The following is a 13974-nucleotide window of genomic DNA, read 5'->3' as shown; positions in this document are numbered from 1 at the left end:
GCAGGAGGACCCCAAGTTCAAGGCCAGCCTCAGCAACTTGGAAAATTAAGACATAAAAGGGCGGGGGTTGCAGCTCAGGGGTGGAGCACCCTGGGTGGGAGCCCAGCCCCACCAAGGAAGCCAGGTCACTCCCCCAGGCCCACTGTGAAAACATTCACCTTTCCCACCCGCCCTGGAGGCAGTGGCTTCCTGCTTCCTGTTTCGGTTTGGTTCTAGTGGGTGTTTTTCTCCATGTTCCGAATGGCCTGCTTGTTCTGACACAGGTTGCTCTTTCAATCTCGGGCGCCACCTCTAGAGTCCAGGCTTGGTCTAGGGCAGCTGTGCGCTGACTTCTCTCAGGGCCTTGTCCCTCGATACTCCCCACCTGCCCACATGGTGAGACCACGTGACGTGTGGGTTTGTCACTGCCCCGTGGGAACTGTGGGAACTCCTCGGTGCTGCGGAGCCTTCCACAGTGGGTGCTCTGCGGTGGTCCCTCCCGCCCTGGGCTGATGTCTGGAGCCAGGAGATGCCTACTCTGTGACAGGCGGGTTATTTGTTTAACCCTCGCTCCCTCCAGGCCCACTGCCTCCCCTGCACAAGCCCTCTCGTTCTCCTGGGGGTCCTGCCGTCCTTGGGCCCCTCTCCGTCTGTCCCCACTGCCCCAATCCTGGCCCTTGAATCTCTTTCCACTCTGTTCTGGAGGCTGCCTGCAACCTCCCGTGGGGGCTGTCTGTCTGCCAGGACCCGGGCCTGGGCTCACCCCGGGCCTGGGCTCACCCCTGCCCTGTGCCCACCGTGCAGAGCCTGGCCCCACCGTGGTCCCGTGCAGGGGCACGGGAACGAGTGCAGTGCTGAGCATGAACCAACTTGGGTGCTCTTCTCCAGGGGCCCGTCACGTGCTCTGGTCCATCCCTGCCAAGAATTCCTCTCAGTTTAAAGGGCTGGGGCTGGGGCATGGCCACGGGAGCCGTCCAGGGCTAACTGGGGAGCCCAGAAGCCAGCCCAGAGCCCAGCTGAGCCGCTCCCTGGAGCCCTGGGGCTGTGAGCTCCCTGAGGGCCGTGTGCAGAGGGACACACCTCAGACGGCTCCTAGGGACCACGGTTCCCGGTGGTGAGCTTCAGAGTGCTTCCTTCTTCCTTTATATTCTTCTCTGTTTCCTGGATTCTTTACCCCCTCTCTTTGCCTTTGTGAGGCCACGATCATCTGATATGGAAAACCGCGCATGGGGCGGCTTCCTCACTGCCTAGAACCCTGTGTCACTCCCTGGCTCCGGAGAGTGTGACCCGGTGTCTGGACAAGCTGCCAGCAGCCTCCCTGTTGCCCGCTCAGCTACCCCCAGTGGCCGGGGCCGCTCGAGCTCAGAGCCTGTGTGGCCCTGTGCCCTCAGCCTCTGGCTCTGCCTGTGCCAGGCGCTGGCCACTCCAGGCTTGGCACCACGTGATCTGGGGTCTCTTGAAGGCCCTTGCTCTCCTGCTGTTAGGACTTCCAGCCATGGCTCCCGGTCTGGCTTTTTAATGGGATGGAAGCAGTCCACTAAGTTTAGACAGGTGGCAGGTGAGTTACTGGCTAATGTACATCCCCTCGGCCAATGTGGTCCCCTGGTCCCCGACACAGGCTGGGCAGCTGTGGGAGAACAGGAAACTAAGGTAGGGACACTTTAAGGAGCAGCGAGGTCAATCTGTGAGCCTGAGTTTTGTTTCCTGTGTAAAAGACAAAATAAGCGTGTCCTGCGATGTTGCACCAGGCTCCAGTGGACAGAACCAGCTCAGAGCTGAGTTGAAATGGTTCATCTGGACACGGCACTGCTCTGTGTCTTGAAAGCAGGGATGATGGTGGAGACTGGGGGCTCTGGCCCAGCGTGGGGATGCCTGCCCCCTGTGCACTTGGGTGGGCGCAGCCCAGCCTGCCTCTCTCCCTGCCCCTGCGCCCCTCCTCCCATCCCAGTTGGAGATCTGCCCGCTAATTGGGAGCTGATTTGTTTTGCAATGATTCAGGCCTTTGCTGTTGGAGCCCTGGGAGTAAGTCTTGCTTCCAAGGCATAAAATTTCCACTCATAGTGCTGAGAGCTACAGGATTGTTGAATAACAAATACAATTAGGATGTGCCAACTTTTCCTTTGAAGTGCCAATTTTTGCTCTTCAGGGTTAAGTGCAGTTGTCCCACTTCTCTGAGGGGCATGAGTTTCAGGACCCCCAGTGGGCGCCTAAACTGCAGGTAGTACCAGACCCTATGGATGTTGTGTTTTTTCCTGTATCATAACATTTAATTACCAAATTAGGCACAGTATGAGATTAATAACCAACTTAAATGCTTTCTGGAGCAAGAGTGTTTAAGCAAAATAAGGGTCACTTCAATGCACACCCTGTGACACCAAGACATCCATCTGATAAGCAGGACGACTGCTAAGCGACTAACGGACAGGTAACATATACAATGTGGATACATTGGACACAGGAGGATTGATGACCTGCAGGGATGGAACAAGACAGGGCAAGATGCCACCCTGCTCCTCAGAATGGCATGAAACTTAAAATTTATGAATTGCTTATTACTGGAATTCTCCATTTAATATTTTCAGACCATGTTTAGCAGTGGGTAACTGAATCCATGGAAAATGAAACCTTGGACAAGGGTGGTTTCTGTACCTGTGCCTTCTCTCGGTGAGTGTTGAAAAGTTAGGAGAAGAAAACTTCAACCTTTTTACAGCTGCAAACCCCCAACTCAGGAGAGGAGCATCCAGGCCTGTGGTGGTAGAGGGTGGGCCCTGTGCCTGGTCTGAGTCGGGCCGGCTGGTCCTTTAGCTGCAGCATGGCCCAGCCCGAGTCCTGGTTGGGGTGGGGTTGGCAAACAGAGAGCAACTGATGTTTACTGAGGACCCAAGGAGACCCAGGCCCCGAGGATGCTGGCCTTCCTGTGGCTAGTTGGAGTTGGCCCTAGGGGCGAGTGTGTTTGGCGGAAGCTCTTGCAGCCTGAGGGAGAATATAGGGGGAGTAAGACCCTGCTGCTCTCAACCCCACGGGGACCAGGCCTTCAGGACTGTCAGGAGTGGAAGGGCCCAAAGGCCTATGGCAGTGTGACTGTTGGGATGTCCTTGGTGTCCTGAACAAACAATGGAGCAAGACACACAGCGGTAGCAGAGCGCAGAGGTGGGAAGGTACATATGGGTAGAGGCAAGAGCAGCCAGCGAGAGGCCCTGGGCCGGGTCTGACGGTCAGAGTCTTATATCCTGAGCCGCGGGCGTTCCCTTCCCTACAAGGACCTGATAGAGACCTGACCCATTGGCTATCTTATGATACCTAATTAGAATATTTTCCAACTCCCCCCACTGGTTACTTTAGAGAACCTAATTAGGACACTGACCACTTGACCCCCCCTTGGTCATTTTAAAGTCTGGACTGTAGCAGAGGTTGTCATGGTGAGGACCTCAGGGACGGGAGCTGTCATGGATGGGATTCAGTGTGGACGGGGACAGGACTCCCGGCCCCTGTCTTGTCCTCCAGAGCTTCTTTCTAACACCCTGCCTCCATCCGCCATCTTGGTGTCCTGTTCGTCACGTCCCAGGGCAGCCGGTGTCACCTCCTGGGGTAAGCCTAGTTCCCCAGGGCAGGGGCAGGGGTGGGTTATGGGGGACAGGGATCTGTGGGTCCACGTGGCCTGTGACCCCCGCCAGGGGCTGGGCAGGGTCTCAGGACGCAGAGGAGCCGGTTCTCCAGGCAAAGGAGCCAAGACGGGGGACAGTGAGTACATGTTATTCACTCCAAGACAGAGAGACGCAATGCCCTCTGGGCACAGAGCTGAGGGTGCAGGAGGCCAGTGTCACTGGATGAACAGTGGCTCCCTGGCCGGCTGGGGCCTGGGCCCCCCAACTTTGTGGGCTCAAGTCAGACACAGCCCTTGGCTGCCCAGTCGGGCCTTCCAGGGTGTGGCTGGGAACACAGCCCCTGGGCCACTCCTGACATCTGGGGTTCTCAGTGGGCCTGGGGGTCTGAGTGACAGCTGATGCTGTGTCACAGAGGGACCCATGGACCCCAAATGAATTTCCACCCAAGGCTGGAGGTGCTTGGGCACAGGTCTGAGTGGGGACCACCCACAGGCAAGGTGGCGGGGAGGACAGGCGGGGCTGGTGGGAAGAAGGCAGTGCCGTGCGGCAGGGGCACCTCCTGTGGGCTTATGGATGGTTACGGGCCTCAGAAGAGGTCTAGGTAAGACACGAGTCGGGGCAGGCGTGGCCACTGGGGTACCCGAGGACGCCCCCTGGTCTTGCTGCGTAGCCCCGTTAGAGGGACCCAGGGATGCATTCCCCTGTCCCCGGGCACCCAGACCCGCACGGCCCTAGGATTGGATCGTGCCTACACAGAGTGGCCCCCCCAGCCTTGACCAGCATGCCGAGGTGTGCCCAGAGCAGGGCCTGGGGGCTGGGAGCCTGGGTCAGGGCCAGGCACCCCCTCGGCCAGCGTGCTCAGTTCCTCTGTCCCCTTATGGGCTGGCCAAGCCTTGCTGGATTTGAAGATCCAGAGAGAGTGTCGTCGCGCAGTAGTCAACTCTGGGCACAGGGAGGCCGTGTAACAGACTCTCGTGCCCAGAAGCCCTGGCTTGCTCCTGAGTTCTGTGATGGCTGCTCGGGGGTGTCCAGCTAAGCAGTCACTTCAGCTCTGCAGGCACCCCGTCTGTGCCCCTCCCCATCGTGTGCTCCCCAGGTTGTGGCTCTCTGCAGGCTCCCCGGGGCTGGGGCTGCCCCTGAGTGTCGGCACAGAGCCGGTGTTGATGAATAATTAAAGATGGAAGGGAGGAGGGAGAAGGAGCGCCCCAGAGAGGACCGGAGGACAGGGGCTTGGCTCAGTGAGGAGGGAGGGCTCTTTCCGGACCCCTGGGCCGGCCCAGCCCTGGGCTCAGCTCAGCCCCTCCCCGCTCAGAGGCGGCATGGCCAGGACAGCAGCCAGGAGATGGACGGGCTGCGCGCCGAGGCTGGCTGGGGGAGGCGGCCCCTCGTGGAGTGCCCGGCTTTGCCAACTCGCTTCTTCCTCTGCCGGCAGCTGGAAGTGCTGACTGGCCCTTCCTCTGCTCTCGCTCTGATCCCGCAGCCCTGGTGTGGGAGGCAGGCTGGAGGAGGGGGGAGCAGGGCACAGGGTGTCCCAGGAGCACCTGTTAGGAAGGAGTCCCACCCCAGGATGGGCGGCACAAAAGGACTTGCTGTTATCTCGAAAAATAGGAGCCTGGATCTTAACACCTCCGAATGCCTTTAAAAGAAGTAATTGCCTGACTGCAATTATTTTAGGAGGTTTAACTAACCACCGCCTGGGCGCTTTTTAAGAATACTTGGGGAATTTTAAATTCCTCCCACGGCCCCCAAGGGTGGGGGCCCTGCCTGGTGCCTGAGGCCCATCCCCTTCTCCTCTCTGAGAGGAGGATGGGGGTCTCTGAAGGGGGCTTCTGGCGGTGAAGCCAGCTCTGCCCCAGGGGGCGGAGGCCCGTTGCCAAGGTGACATCCCCAGGCACATCCCTGTGGGCTCTGCTGGGGTGAGGGGGGCGGGGGTGGAGGAAAATGATTTCCTTGTGACAGGCGCCTGCTGAGGCCCCCTTTCCTTATTGATCGTGTGGGGAGAGGAGCTTCCTTATCAGGGCCGGTGAGCTAGAGAAGGCAGGTGTGACCTCTCACCTCGTAGTCTGCTGCCCGCCACTGCCATTGGCTTGGGAGTGACCCCCATCCTGCGCGGTCCTGGTCTGATTCAGGGAGATTTTCCAACTTCCCGAGAAACTGCCGGCTCTACCAAGGCACAGCCCAAATGCCAAAGTCAAGAGAAAACACAGCAGAAATAAACGTGCCCAGGCCCCCGGGGGCCCCGCCTGCCGCTGGTGTGGGCAGACACGCCAAAAGACTCTAGGTAACAAATTTATTTTTAAAGAATCAATCCAAAAACAATTAAACGCAATTTACGAACGTGGTAGGAAAAGATGAGCAATGAGCCCAATTAGTAGAAGTTATTTTAAATGTGTCAGGATCACGTCTTAGCCCATGCTGGATGTCATCTCGCTTCGGCATCTGGCTGCAAAGGGCGTTTGAGGAAAGACAGCCGCCCTGGGCCAGGCTGAGGAGGCCCTGCGGTCAGAGTGCAAGGGGCACTTCCCAGCCCTGGGCGGAGAGGAGATAGGTTCTGGGGAGCTGGAAGCCCTTGTGAGAGGACGTGGTGAAGGACTGGCCCAGGCTGACCTCTCCAGTGTCCACAGCCACAAGCTGGACAGAGTCAGAGGTGCCCACGGGTGCCCCAAACCCAGACCCACCTGTAAGACACATGGCTTGGCTCGGGCCTCTGCTGGGCAGGTGGGGCCTGGGGCAGATGTGCCAGGCCGCTGCCCTTCCCACTGCTACCTGCCTCTGTGGGCACGCCCCAGGCCTGGCCCCTGGGGTTCAGCACCCTCTCCTCCCAGTCCTTGCTTTCCACCATCCCGGAGCTCTGGAAGGTGGCGGTCTTTCAACAAAGAAAGAGAAAGGCCAGAGGCACGCGGGGAGGCGCCAGAGAGCGGGGACAGTGGGTGCTGCACTGTGCAGCCGGCACCGCACGCTCATCCTGCAGCGCTAGCGTCCTGGTCCCTGTTGACAGAGGGGAACCTGAGGGTTGGAGCGGCTGCGCGGCTTCCCACCAAGGACCCAGGCCAGGGAAGGGCTGCAGAGTAGGGCTCCATGCTCAGGCTGCCAAGGCCCAGGCCAGAGTCCCACACATTCACCATCTTGCTTCTGTGGGAGGTCAGTTGGCTGGACCCCGACCCTGTTCCCGGCCCCATCTGCAGGCCTGGAACTCTCCCTCAGGGTGGGCGAAGCTGGCTGAGTTCCCCCCAGAGCCTCCCCTGGCTGTCCAGGAAGGTTGTGGTAGGACGCGTGCTCAGGACCCCTCTGGTCACCGCAACAGCCCACCCGGTGGCTTCTTGCAGATCTGAGAAGCAGAAATGCCTTGGGGGAGCAGCTTGATCTGAGACGGAGGAAGACAGAAGAGGGCGGAAGGGGCCAGGCTTGAGGCCAGTGTCTCAGAGGCTCAGATCCTTGTGCCTTCTTGGGAGACAGAGTCCAGCCCAGTGATGGCCCCGGGCATGTTGGGCTGACCGGCACCAGGGGCTCCTCAGCCGTTTCCCATTGGAACGCCTCCCGTCTCTGCCTCGCCGGCTGCCAGGACTGGCGGCTCCTCCTCCGGGCAAGAAAATTCCTGACGGTCCCCAACAGCGCGCGGCCCGGCGGCTCCTCTCCCTGGCGCACAGCGGCTGCCCTGGCGTCCCAACCAGCCTGGGACCACGCTGGACAGGCAGGACTGTCCTCTCTCAGCCTGACCCCCTTCTCTGTCGACTGAGAAGAAAGGTCACGGTGGCCCCAGTCCTCAGCTCTCCTGGCCTCTCCCAGAGACTCCTGGGTGTCACCCGCAGTGTGCCCTCTGCCTGCAGAATCACCCGGGGTCCGCCCCCCGCCTGGTGGCCCAGCGCGCCTTCACTGAGCGAGATGGAGGAGCTGCGAGGCTGGCCGTGCTCCTGTCCGTCTGTGCGTGGGTTTCTGGGAGCGTCCACCTTGGGATTCGCGCTTTTGCTGCGTAATTGACATCAACAGCTTGTACGGAGCGTGTGGCGACCCGGCCCACCTGTGGCGCGGGCACCATTAGTTGAGGGTTTGGTGTCCCTGACACCTGCCCCTGGGGTCCAGTCTCCTGGAATTCAGGTCACGGGTGTGCAAGACCCTACCCATGCTGCCACATCCCCCAACTGCTCAGCACAGGAGAGAGCAGAGGGTTTTACTCTCCTTGCTTTTCTGATGTTTCCTCCGATTTCTCTGGTGGGAATAATATGTTTTTAATTGGAAATAAAAAGCAAGGTAGAAGGTTTGCTCGGGGTCAGCCATGTGCAGGTGTCCAGGCGGCACGCACATCCAGTTGCAGCCTTCGGGAGGGCGCGGTCGCTGCCTCGCCCAGCCTGTCTCAGAGTGGTGGCTTCTCTGTCCCTCTGTGGGGCCAGGGCTGTGGGTAGGTATCCTACCCTGAGCCGTGCAGGGTGGGCCCCTGCCCCCCACTCCGGAGCCTTCCCCACTGGCCCTCCGGGGCTCCTCCAGCGTCCTTCCCTGACCCTGCTGCTGCTGGGCCTGCTGGATTCCCCCAGGTGACACCTGTCATGTCCTCTGTCACCTCTGGGCCTCTCTGGCATCCATGGGGGGCTCATCCCCCTTGCTGCTCAGAGGAGATCGGCTGGGTGGCCAGAGGCCAGCACCTCCCCGACTTAGGTGCCCCCTCCCTGATCCGACCGGCTTTGGAAGCCCAGCCCAGGCACTGCTCAGGGCCTCCCTCGGTCCCTGCCCCCCGGCTGTGAGAGGGCCTCGAGAGAGCCCAGGAGGTTTCCGACTCCCTCAAACCACAGCGACCATGATGATAAGCCTGACTGGGCCACCTTCCCTCGGCCTGCGGGGACTGGAGTGCCCCTGTGCAAAGCGCACCCGGCTGGGCCCAGGCTCTCCAGGGCAGGGCTGTTGGCACCTGCAGAAGGTGGCACTCACAATGCCCGCTCCCCTCCGGCCAGTGAGGGAACAGAACATAGGTCCTGGTCCAGAGGCCCTCCGTGGTGGCCCAGCACCCATGGGGCCAGCTGCGGAAGCTCAGGCCTCGATGGGTGCTCAGTGGATGCCTGTAGGCAGAGCAGCTTCGTCGTCTCTCCGTGGAGTAGAACAACCACATTCACACAGCACACTCACTCACCTCCCCAGCTCACAGTCCCTCACGGTGCTTCCTGGCTGGGATTAATGAAGGGAGAGTGAGCCCTGCTCTCTCCTGAGAGCACAGAACCATCCATGGCTCCCAGCTCTTTGACACCTTTGATTCCGGAGAAAGCCTGCGTCGCTGTGTTTACTAACCCTGTGCCTCCCTTTCTGTAACTATTTAACCTAACTAAAGCTGTGGTTTTGAAGACATTGATTTCAAAGGAGAAGAAAATATTATTCCATTAAAGTCACTGAAAAATTGATCACCCAATTTCGGTGGCATCCCTGGGGTGGAGATGCTAACGGCTGTTCACGCTGGATCTCCATCCGCGCAGCTAAGCTCTTGAGTCTCTCCCAGGCTGACAGCTGCTCCCAGCCACACAGGACCAGGTGCCAAGGAGGACGGGCAGGAGGTGAAGCTGTGAGCTGGGGGTCCTGTGCACACCGTCTTCTGTGTCTTGGCCGACAAGCTTCTTGCTGTAGCCCACCCTGTAAAGCAAGCAGCTCCTTACTGAAGCCTTAAAGCACACTCCAACTGGCCTTCCAGGGACTCGGAGGTGGCAAAGGGCCCCAGAGGGTCTGCCCTGGGTGGGTTGGCTGGGCCTCCCCTCCCCTGAAGCTGCGCTGCTCTCCGGCTCCCGGACGGGGTTTCTTTCCACCCCTTCAAGCTGCCATCACCTGCTGGAATGTGGGCTTCTGCCCCTGACCTCAAGGCACCCTTGTCCTCCTGTGGCTCCTGAAGCGTGGGATGGACTGTGACCTTCCTCCCACAGGAAACCCCTGGGGAGGGTGGTGTGGCCCTGTGCTCGAGGTCCCACCCTCTGCTCTGACTCCTGGGGCCTTGGCACCAGGGGGCGGCTTCTCTCCCACCCGAGGGCACGCGGGCCTCTCCTGACACTCCTCCAGGGCTGGAGCTGGACCACACCCAGGACCCCTCGCCCCTCAGGGACACCCTCCCCTCAGCCCGGGAGCCCACTTGTTCCCCACGGAGGCCTGTGGCTCTGTCAGGGCATTTGGAAACCACCTGCAAGTGGGCATAGGGCGCTGTGGGCGTCTGGGCATGCTCCCTGCTCTGGCTTGATTTCACTGTGGACCCCAAGGCTCCGAGAGGTTCCAAGTCAGGTGTCCTGGGCAGTTCTGCCACGTGGGGGCCATCCGTCCCGTGACCCCTTGATGGGTCCCTTGCCTCCGTCCCGACCCCCAAGGCCACACCACAGGGCCGTGCCACAGGTCAGCCAGGCTGAGGAGAGCATTACCAGTCAAGCGCCTGCCCATCACGGGGCCCTGTGCCGATCCAGGCTCCGGCATGGAGTCTCCGGGCGCCTGGGGTCCTGATCCGCCGGGCAGACCTGGGGTCCCCTGCTGCTTGTTCCAAAGTCTCTGATTCTGTGAGTTCAGAATGTCTGATGAGAGACCCTGTCTCCTGAGTCTTGGGATCCTGTCCCTGGAGCCATCTCCTGGCAGTCTCTCTGTGGACTTGGAGAAGGATCAGGCCCTTCCTGGGCCGCGTGCCCTGAGGTCAGGGCTGGCACTGGATTTTTGTTCCATCAGATGAAACAAAAAGCAGAACTTCCTCAGACTGCCTTGGGCCGTGAGGACCTGCCTGTGCTTCCTGCCCGCTGTGCGGCCAGCCTCTGGGGGACGTGGACAGAGCGCTCGGGCTCCCTGGCTCTGAGCCTGTGCCCCTCAGCCTCACTCAGCACCCCCGGGCTGGGCCGGGAGCTCCGCCCTGGGCCTCCCTGAGGTGCGCCTGCAGGTGGAGGAGAGCCCTGCCGTTCCCAAGGCAGCCGAGCCTCACTTCTCCAAGCCTGAGGGCTGTTTCCCACGGTGTCTTCGAAGCCCAAGGAGGAAACACTTTCTCCCGAGGCTTGCTGAAGACACAGAGGCGTCAGGACAGCAAGTGGGACTGTCTTCCTGCTAGGGAGGCTCCCTAGGAGGGCCTGGCCCAGTGCGGTGAGCCACCCGGGGGCCACCCTGCGCAGGTGCAAGGCCAGGATGGGCTGGGTGCCCAGGAGTGACCGTACCTGCTGGCAGGAGTGTAGGCCGTAGGAGCCTATGTCCTCTCCAGAGGGTGACAGGCTGGGAGGGGTGACTGTGGTACTGACCCTTCCTGGCTGTGCATCTCCAGGCGAGCATCTGGATCTCTCTGGACTCTGTTCCTTGTCTGGAAATCGTGCTGGCCATAAGGCCCCCCTCAGGGGGTTGGTGGGAAGGGGAAATGAGTTGACGGGTGGGAACAGTGGCCCTGGCCTGAGCAGATGCTCAATCCATAATAGCAGGCGCGAAGGTGACACTCACCACCGGTGGGACAGTCGAGGGTGACATTCACAAGGACACACTTGTGCACATCAAGCAGCAGGTACTTCGTAAGCCCAGAGTCACAGGTTACTTTTTTACCCCCTGATTTACTGTCTTGTCAAGGGAGGCCTCTGAGTTCTCGAGGCTGGTGCGACGCCCCAGGGCTCCTCCGTGTTCTGTGGCTCTCAGGGTCTGCTCAGAGCCTGTACCCACAGGCCAGCAGTCTCCCACGGCACCAAGATCTCCTCTCTTGGCACTGTCTGGGAGACCAGGAGCAGGGTGCTGGAGGCACCACAGGCTCCTGGGACCTGGGTGTGGCCACCACACAGTCTGAGCCCCTCTCCTCTGTGCTCGGGTGGGGACCAGCGTCCAGCTGCCTCTCCCAGGCGATCGGCATGACTGACAACTTGAACAGAAACTCTGTCAAATGAAATCCTTTCCTGGGGCCGCACAAGAAGAGGAAGAGAAGGAAAGGGCCCGCCCTAGGTGGAGGGTCCCGGCTGCTCCCCAGGTCTCCCCAGCAGACGCGACCATCAGGCCTCACTAGCAGCACTGTCCCGAGACCTGTGTCCTGCTGGTGTGGAGATAGCTCCAGCCCACCTTGGAGTGAGCACGGGGCTGGGCCGACGTCCAGACAGCTACACAGCATCTGCCCCTCACTGTCCTGGCAGCCAGCCTGTCACGGAGGCTCTGCCTGTGACACCCCACCAGGCCTCTGGGACACACGACGCACTTCTGACCTGCAGTTAGCCCGCCAGAGCCCAGGTGCCCAAGCCAGGCCACCACCCCTGGGCTCGGCTCCCATCTGGAGACCCTGGGGAGAGTCCACTTCTCCTCACCAGGCTGTGCCAAATCCGGTTGGTCAAACTGGTGGTGGTCAGTTCCAGGGTCAACCTGGCTGGGCGTGATGCCAAGACATCGGGCCAACACCTTTCCTGATGTTGTCATGAAGTAAGCCAGCCAGCCAGTCCCGCGAGGGACTCCAGACTTCCCTGGGTGACCACAGGCAGACCAGTTGACCTCTGAGCCTTGGTTTTACCAACCGCAAACAGGGGCACTGCTAGGACACGCCTCCCAGGCTTGTTCGAGGACTGAGACACCGAAATGGTCATCGCAGCTTGTTCTGAAGATTCTACGGGTCGCTGCCTGGCCAGCTGGTTCTGGGCCCACAGAAGCATGACCTGTGCATGCCAGAGTACCACCAGGGGCCTCGGAGCCCAGAGCTGAGTGGCACCGCACACCTCCTGTGGGCCGCGTGGCCAGGCCAGGCCTTCTTTGAAGGCCTTTGGCTCTTGTGTTTGGGCTCCCTGAGTGCCGCAGTCTGGCTGGGCACAAATGCCGCAGTCTGGCTGGGCACACAATCACGAGCCACCACACAGCTTGTAGATTCAAACAGCAACTCTTTATTCCCGAACTCACACCAGCCGTCTACAATCACGTTCTGGGGAAATCCACGTTCTCTGCCCAAATCCACCTCCACTGGGCTTCTATCTCCAAAAAATATACTGTCTGAATCCCGTGAGAACTCAAGGGGAACTCAGGCAGCAGGATACGCCCTATTCCCAGCAGGAATAATCTTAAACCTTAAACCTGGAACCTAAACTGGGAACGCCCTAAACAAGATTATCTTAAAACCGGGAACACCCTAATCTGCCTAGGTCCTTGAGCAAGGTCACTTACATTCAATGTCACTGCAACATGGGGTACGCTGGCAAGGAAATTGTCATACCTACTTGGCTAATGGCTCCCAGCACCTGAGTGTCATCCTCACCCCACTCACGAAATCCTGCTGGGGGAGGGACAAGCTTGTGTGCAAGTCAGGAGACTCTGGAGGCAAAGGACAGAAATAAACCCAAACCAGCTTAAGCAAAAACATGACTTTATTGGCTGACGTAATGGAGAGAACTTGGAGTTGGATGCAGGACTCAGGCACGGCTGCATCCAGGGGCTCAACCGTTTCCCAGGACTCAGCCTCCCTGGTTGGTGATTCTGCTTTGGGTGACAGAGGCTTGAGCTTCCTGGTGGCAGGAACAGCCCCAGGTGTTTCCTTCTCTGGTGAAAAGAAAGTGCCTGCTTCTCAGTGGTCCTGGAAGCTCCCGCCCAGGACTCGGCCATCACTGAGCCCCACTCCTGCCTTCAGGAGGGCCTTGTCTAGGTGACAGCTCAGTTTTAGGGCGAGCGTGGGAGCAGAGAGTGGGTCTGTCTGTTGACGAACAGAGGCCGAGGGTGCGAAGGGGCAGAGTCCCCCAGACAAACAAAGACGCTCTCTCCAAAAAGTGGTGTCCCAGCAGTGGCAGGGGGCACGCCCAGCAGGTCTAGGAAGTGGTGTGGTCACGTCAGGGGGACTCACAGTGGGCTTCGAGCCCTGAAGGCCACAGAGGACGAGCTGAGACCCCAGAGAGAAGATGCAGGGCCGCTGGGCAGAGAAGCAGCCACGGCCTGGGAGTGGGAGAGGGGTCAGCCCGCGTGCCTCCCGCCCTGCTCGCTGAGCCACCAGGGTACAGGCCTGGCGTGAGGGGCATCTGGAACAGCCTGCACACAGGGAGCCCTAGGACACCTCTGAGGACACAGGACTGAAGTGGAGTGGTCAGGACGCCCGACCTGGACTGCGGCTCTCCTAACCTGGGGTGCGCCCACCAGGTCCTGGTGAAGACCCCGAGGAGCTCTTCCTTTAGACAGAGCTGCAGTCGACACCAAAGTCTGTGTGGAGACATGAACCGCCAGAGTGGCCAGGAAGAGCCACAGGGGAGGCGCGGGGGCAGGCGGGGCAGCCCTGCGCCTTCTCAGATCAAGGCTGCCGTCCCCCACGTCCCCCGCGCCCCCCACGTCCAGGCCACTTTTAAAGCCCGAGAAGCACAGAGACAAGAGCAGGCTTTAGTCCCACGGGCCAAGGGCCCGCCTCCCCGCAGCTGGTGATAAATGGCTCTCGCTGTGGCTGCCCGCGCGCTCCCCACCATGAGCTGGTTGGTTC

At 60.3% G+C, this 13974-nt stretch overlaps 2 long non-coding RNA genes across 6 annotated transcripts; one reads left to right on the top strand and one right to left on the bottom strand.

Moving 5' to 3' along the window:
• The first annotated feature begins 748 nt into the window (after positions 1-748).
• Positions 749-3548, top strand: LOC131423370 (uncharacterized). Its single transcript, XR_009224838.1, has 3 exons — positions 749-1093; positions 2562-2643; positions 3484-3548. It is a non-coding gene; the product is annotated as an uncharacterized LOC131423370 (long non-coding RNA).
• On the bottom strand, positions 2213-12035 carry LOC124078700 (uncharacterized). 5 transcript variants are annotated; one of them, XR_006847016.2, is made up of 4 exons: positions 9962-12035; positions 5640-9194; positions 2629-5125; positions 2213-2450 (listed from the first exon to the last, which is right to left on the bottom strand). It is a non-coding gene; the product is annotated as an uncharacterized LOC124078700 (long non-coding RNA). The 5 variants fall into 5 exon arrangements; XR_006847015.2 differs by lacking the exon at positions 2213-2450 and having other exon boundaries at positions 3717-5125; positions 9962-10091; positions 10730-12028; XR_009224837.1 differs by lacking the exon at positions 2213-2450 and having other exon boundaries at positions 3717-5125; positions 5640-5747; positions 5923-9194; positions 9962-12027.
• Between the last annotated feature and the right edge of the window lie 1939 nt (positions 12036-13974).

This window comes from Marmota monax, unplaced genomic scaffold, assembly GCF_021218885.2.
Source record: "Marmota monax isolate L192 unplaced genomic scaffold, Marmota_monax_Labrador192_F-V1.1 WCK01_AAM20220418_F8-fsc00009, whole genome shotgun sequence".
Taxonomy (NCBI): domain Eukaryota; kingdom Metazoa; phylum Chordata; class Mammalia; order Rodentia; family Sciuridae; genus Marmota; species Marmota monax.
The sequence above is the reverse complement of the archived record's forward strand: the minus strand, read 5'-3'. Positions and strand labels throughout refer to the sequence as shown.